The sequence below is a fragment of the Pteropus medius genome, unplaced genomic scaffold (genome assembly GCF_902729225.1).
Source record: "Pteropus medius unplaced genomic scaffold, Ma_sr-lr_union100, whole genome shotgun sequence".
NCBI classification, from domain to species: domain Eukaryota; kingdom Metazoa; phylum Chordata; class Mammalia; order Chiroptera; family Pteropodidae; genus Pteropus; species Pteropus medius.
This window is the reverse complement of record NW_024352785.1, coordinates 14,036,653-14,043,536: the sequence shown is the minus strand read 5'-3', so window position 1 is coordinate 14,043,536 and position 6,884 is coordinate 14,036,653. Positions and strand designations below refer to the sequence as shown.

General features: G+C 33.5%; 2 pseudogenes; both read left to right on the top strand.

Annotated features, from left to right (window-relative positions):
- The first annotated feature begins 816 nt into the window (after positions 1–816).
- Positions 817–935, top strand: LOC120591007 (uncharacterized; annotated as a pseudogene).
- Positions 936–5,244: 4,309 nt separating this feature from the next.
- On the top strand, positions 5,245–5,364 carry LOC120590971 (uncharacterized; annotated as a pseudogene).
- The last annotated feature ends 1,520 nt before the right edge of the window (positions 5,365–6,884 follow it).

The following is a 6,884-nucleotide window of genomic DNA, read 5'->3' as shown; positions in this document are numbered from 1 at the left end:
TGCCTTGACCTAGAAGCTGTATTCTTTTTTGAATGCTGTTCTTGATAATACAGTGCACGAGCTTACTACAGCCATTACTTGTCAGGTTAATATATCAGTGGAAATTTTGATTTAATGAACCAGCTATACAATTTTTAATGCCTAACTTTTTAACACTTCCCAACAGCAGATTTCGTAGAGGTCAAAGACACTGACTAGAATAGCACTTCCTCTCAAGAGGAAGCTTAAATAATAGACTTCATACCCTAAAGTAAGATCCAGTCTGTACCAAGTCTCTGTTGAATCAAAGCTGTCCAAAGAGAAGTGTGAGGCTGAATAAAAAGAAAGAAAAACCGGAATGTAAAAAGAAGGTTATGAGTTAGCCTTTACAATTTTTATCTACTTGGCCTTTGCCTCTGACAACTGGTAAAAGGTGGAATAAAGCTCAGAGGATTAGGTACACAGGAAAAATGCAAAAGAGGGCTAAGATCCAAAACCTTCTCCCAATCTTCTCCTAATTCTTCCATGTATTAAATGTGTAGCTTGAAAAGAAAAAGGTTAGTTCTGGTAATGACCTGGCTTGAGTGGGATATATAAATATAAGGCAGAGTATTTCAACAGCATGGGCTTGGGAGAGAGCCCTGAGTGGAAATCCCAAATCAGTCACTTAGTACCTATTGGAGGTTAGACAAGCAAGTTGAACATTCTGTGACTCAATTTCTTCATTTTAAAATGGTGGCAATCCTATGGAGTTGAAGATTAAATAATAAAAATCTTAATACAGTCTCTGTATGTTTGTTAGCACTGAATGAATCCATATATCAAGAGTTGATTGTTGTCTACAGCTATGCTACCCTGAACAAGCTTGATCCTGTCTGAACTTGGAAGCTAAGCAGGGTTGGGCCTGGTTAACACTTGGATGGGAGACCACCTAGGAAGACCAGGTGCTGTAGGTGTAAAAAATAAAAAAAAATAAGGGATTGTAAACTGACAAGGTCCTTGCAATCTGTGAGGTCAACCAAGGGTTGCTTTGCCTAAAAAAAAAAAAAGAGTTGACCGTATGCTGAATGCTTTCACCTAAGTAATGGTATAAGAAATTGCAAATATAAGTTAAATCAAAATGTCAGGGTTTAGCACTGAAATGTTTGTAAAACCAAACTGAAGAGATTTAAAATAGTTAATTTATTTTCAAAACTTATTCTGTTTAAATATTTTCACATCCTACTTAATTTTAATGATGGAAGTTAGTTCAGTCATTTTCCTTTCTTTGTTCTTTTATTGGTCCAAAATGGCAATTCTCATTTGCCTTTGACATTCTTATGAAAGAATTGCTTCTCAAAAATTTTCTTGAAAATTGACATAGTGTTGCTTTGTGAATATGTTTTTATGTTCTCCATTTAAATACACTTTAAAGTGGGATCATTGACGGATTAGATGTAAGAAGTATATCTGATTTCTGGCAATGGCTCTTTTAATACTTGTGGTGAGGAAACATCTTTTCCTGTGGTGATAAAAAGATATTTAACATTTTATTGTGTTAAATTACCTGTAGTTAAGTTTCTTTATGGGAGTGTTCATAATAGGAAAAAATAGTGGTCTACAACTTTTTTAAGAAACTAAGTCAATCACCACAGGAAATAGCAGTTACTAATCAACATATGGTTTGCCAACAAAAATCTTAACAGAGGCATCGGTGCCAACTGCCTAGTGCCAACATCTGAGATTTTTGGAAATCTACATTATTTGTTAAATTATAATAAAAAAATAATTTTTCTTATATAATTTATTATCTGTAGGCCAAAAAAATTACTATCTTAGTTTTGTTAATAAAAATAACTTTTCACAAAGGTGATATATATTAAAATAGCTACAACTGCCTCATAATTTGCTATTATTAATTTAAGTATATCTTGACATTTATTTTTAAAGTAAAAAACAGAGCTGGACCAGTGAAATCCTCTTCATGATAAACACAAATGAGAAAATATGAAATAGTTGTAATCTCAAAGTTATTTCATAGAGGAAACATTCTGGAGTATATTGTTAAAATCAATTTAAGTATGTACTTGATTTGTGAAAGGCTTAAGTAAACATAAATTGAATACTCTTTAAAAAGAAAAACAAAGACAAAAACAAATGTATGTCTATAACCCCTCCAAAAAGACTTAGTCAAATAAATGTTTACATATTAGGCTAGTAAAAAAAAAGTATATGAAAATGTTTTTAAAAAGACTTTGTTAATCAATTATTGAATGTAAATATTTCCCTTGAAACAACTATTTTAGATTGCTATGCTTTCGCCTCTTGCCTGCTTCCCATGAAAGGTGAAGCTGCAACTGCTGTTTTGTATTTTCAAAAAATTATTTCATAATCTGAGGTTCATTTTACTGAAAACCCGGAGTTTTGCTTTTTGGAGCTGTTCTCTATAATGTCTTCTAGAACTTTTAGATCTGAATAAAGAATGGTAAAAACAATGATCCAAACTTCCTGGATTCTGTACTTAACTAGTTTTTATCATTTCCTATATTCTAATAACTTTCAAGTATATTTTTTTCAGGTAAAGTTTTTTCAGGTTTTGTTATTTTTTTAACTGAAGAATAGCAACTACTTTCCTTCTTTCAAAATGAAGAATGCCTTTCCCAATAAAAAGGTCACTACTACTATCACTTATCCTGAGACATGGAGGACTGTAAAACCTTTTTCTTCCTGTAATTCTTCTCCATCACTGTTACTTCCAAGAGGGCCCTCAGACCCTTTCTTTCTGTTGATTTTACTTAATGTTTTTTTGTGTGTGTGTGTATGGGGGGAGGTCAGCAGGAGTTAAGGGACAAGTTAACACCTGGGGTTCTTTCTGTTGGTTTTACTTAATGTTTATTTTTTTATTTTTTTTTTATTTTGGGGTTAAGGGACAAGTTAACACCTGGAGTTAAGGGAGAAGTCCAGAATCCTTTTCAGAAATCTTTAATAAAGAATTTGGAATGTCTACTGCTTTGGGTCCATGTTCCATCCTGGCTAATTTTTTTCTCTTTAAATATTTATTGGTTTCCTTGCCAATATTTTGGCTTCTTTCTCCTTTGCTCATTGATAACAGCTCCCTTGTGCTGTGACTTCCTTGCATTATCATTTGAACTTAAAGTGTCCTTGAAGTGATTTTCTATAATGACTTCAGCAACATTTTGTCTTGTATCTTTTAAAGCTTTGACAGCAGATTTTAGCATCCATTTCATTTTTACAAAAGTCATTGAATCCTGATGACAAAGCAGAACTTTGATTTCGTAATTCATAGATTTTTTTTAGACAGATAATACCTTGAAGATATCAATTTTGCTCCCTTTATTTAACAAATGAACAAAGTAAATTACTTTCAGTCAAAGAGATAATTATTGTGAGAGAAGGAGGAGATTCCAAATCTCTTAATTTCCAATGCCCTTTCCATTGAATTGTGCTGTTTCTTAAGGATTTTTTAAAGAAAATATTAAGTCTAGTTATTCATGAGTTAATCATTTAACTAAAAAAAATTTAAAAATAGAAAGATTTATTAATTTATTACTTTCCTTCTACAATGATTTCTTAATTTTTCTAAAATTTCTAATATACCTAAGGTACCAGCCCCAAATCTCTACTCTTCTTTGCAAGCTCTAATGATAATTCTGATTTACCTCATCACTTCAACTGTCATCTGTCACCTCCCACCTCCATACAGATGAGTCTCAAGTTTATAGCTCCAGGACCCTCAAGCCTCTAGTTTCTCTTTAACTTTTAATTTAAGTGAGCAAGCACCACCACAGAGGTCAATATACAAAACAAAACAAAATAAACTGTCAAAGAAAACATGCAAATCTGGACATCAGTAAGAAAAACTTTATTAAGGGGAACTACTGCAATGGAGAAATGCTCCAAGTATTCAATCTATAAGTGTTCTAAAAGTCAGACAGAAAGGGCTTTATTGGGGAGGAATAAACAAGACTGAAAGAAACCAGGTATAGGGGAGTGGGGTGAACAGGTAGCATAATCAAACAGTTGAGCAGGAAATGTTTTTCATCATCCCAATTCTTGGGAAGGGCCATAGAGAGTTGTTCCATGTCCCAGCGCTTGCATAACATCAGGGGCAAATCAAAGTGTATAGAGGAGGAGAAAAACATAACTAAATTTTGATTAAGTCACATTAGTGGGCATTTTGTTCAGATTGATCAGTGAGAACAAACAGTACAATTAATCCTTTATTAAACAAAGAGTGGTGATTAAAAGCATCTGTATCTGGTATTGTCATAGGTAATCAAGGAGATCATCACAAGAGTCATCTAAGTCATATGGAAAAGGATAGCTCTTCGCACCAAGCTGTTTCTTCGAACACAAAAAGGTAGGAGCATTTCTTAATCATTATTGTTTTTCAGGAGTATAGGCATCAGGTAACATTCAATATTGCCAAAACAAATACACACTTCTATTTTACCTCAGGAAATATTACTTTACCTTATTAAAATGTTTCATATTTCCAGCTTCTCTGTTCTAATTAGTAATATTACTAAGAGCTCAGCAGCTCTGTAACCAGCACTCAGATTTTTGGATTGCCCTTGATCACACAGCACTCTAAGCTAATATAAGAAAGCTACAGTTATTTGCTTGGAATAAAATGACTGCATTTCCTCTCTCTTCACCCACTTCTTGCCCATCACTGTTACTTAAACTTTGGAGAACTACTTACTATAAATTTCCCAGGAGAAGTTTGCTACTCTACCCTGTAGCATTCTGTATCCTTTTAAGGCTCTCGACTTGCTTTTCTCTGGCCCAACCTCTTTACTTTCCTAAAACCCCTTTCATTGTGCCTTTTGGAATGCTCCATTACAATCCACTTCCTATGTGTTCCCTACCTCTTCTCTGTATGTTCCCTGTCATTTACCTTGACGACACTGCTTCTGGTGTTCCCTAAAGTGGAGATTGCTTTTCCTCTCCTACCCAATGTTTCTTCAGTTTGAATAGTTTTTTTGAGGGGGGAGGGGAATAAAAGATCTCTGTTGGTGTATTTATCAGGTTTACATTACATTTATATATTAATCTATGAAAATTGACATCTTAAATCTACATATCTAAAAGTATTGAAAACATTTCATTCTTTCAAGTATCCTTGAGAAGCATTTCAATTTCCCTCATATAGCTTTTACATATTTCTTTTTATTCAAAAGTATTTTATTTTACATTTTTCTTTTAAGTGGAGTATATTCTTCAATATATTCTCTAGCTAGTTGCTTTTGTATGTGAAGATTAGTCTATGGCCATGCCCCCCTTGAACAAGCCCAATCCTATCTGATCTTGGAAGCTAAGCAGGGTGGGGCCTGGTTAGTACTTGGAAGGGAGACCACCTAGGAAGACCCAGTGCTGTAGGCATAAAAAATAAAAAATAAGGTATTATAAGCTGACAAGGCCCTTGTAATCTGTGAGGTCAACCAAGGATTGCCTCGCCTAAAAAAAAAAGAAAAAAAATATATATATATATGAAGGTTATTGATTTATATGTTAATTTTATGTTTAACTTAACCCACAATTCTTATTCCACATACATGGAATATATTAGGTATTCTATGTTATATATGTATATATAAAATATTGTCTAATTGTATTGGCTAATACTTCAAATACACTGTTAAGTAATAATGGCAATAGTGAATATTTTTGTCTTTTTGATTGTAGAGGAGTTGTCCAGTTTTTTTTTTTTCCACTAAGTTGTTGGGTTTTAAGTCAAGATAAGTATTTTATTATGTAGGAATATTAGTCACTTTCCATTTTATTTAATCATTTGTAAATCAACAATGGACATTAAATTTTGTTAAATGCTTTTCCAATATCTGTAGAGATTTATTATATGGGGTTTATCTTTGGCTATAACATACTACACTTCTTAATACTGAATAATATCTGTTTTTTGGAATAATCCCACCTGGTTACAATGTGTTATCTCCTTGACCTTTACTCTCAGTTCATACATTCATTCTTCAGCTGTATTGACTGTGCAATTCAACTCATTTGTTGTGTTTTTCTTCATCAACTATAATTTTCAGACTCAATATATTTCCTGTAAATACTTTTAATGTCTTATTTTTCTTGATTCATTTTTCTAATGTCATCCCCTATTTCTACTACCTGGTTCTATGAATATACTTTAACTGGTTAAGGTGGTCTTATTTATTTATTTATTGATTGATTTATTTAGGCAACCCTCGGTTGACCTCACAGATTACAAGAACCTTATCAGTTTGCAATCCCTTATTATTATTATTTTTTTTTGCACCTATAGCAGCTGGTCTTCTAGGTGGTCTCCCATTTAAATACTAACCAGGCCTGACACTGTTTAGCTTCCGAGATCAGTCAGGATCGGGCTTTTTCAGGGTGGCATGTCCATAGACAAGATGGTCTTTTTTACTGTCTTTCTCTTGCTATGGTTGCTGTGCTAAAACACTTTATTTTTTCTCTCTGAACTCACTTTTTCCTGGGGACACTGGCTAGTTAACCTAACAATGTGAGTCTGTGTAGAGCGATCAATATTCAAGTTCCAATCTCCAATTTAGAAGATGGAGATGGGGTTGTTTCTCAGGGCAGAAAGCCCTGACACTTCTTTTTCCATGGGGTAATCACTATTTCTTGTGCTGTGTTGTTATTCACTTCCCACCCCAGCCAGGGTATCTTAGAATAATCCTGATGTTATCCTACTATTTTTGGATAGCCTAGTGCTGGATAGCATTTTTCTATGCTATAGGGAGCAAATAATGTATCACCAATCCACAAAAGTCAATGATAGGAGCACCAGGCCATACTTAAATACCTCTCCCCCAACCATACTCACATATTCATCTTGCCTTATTCTACTCTTGGATTTTGTTTTAATAGACAAACTGTTATCAACTATCTTG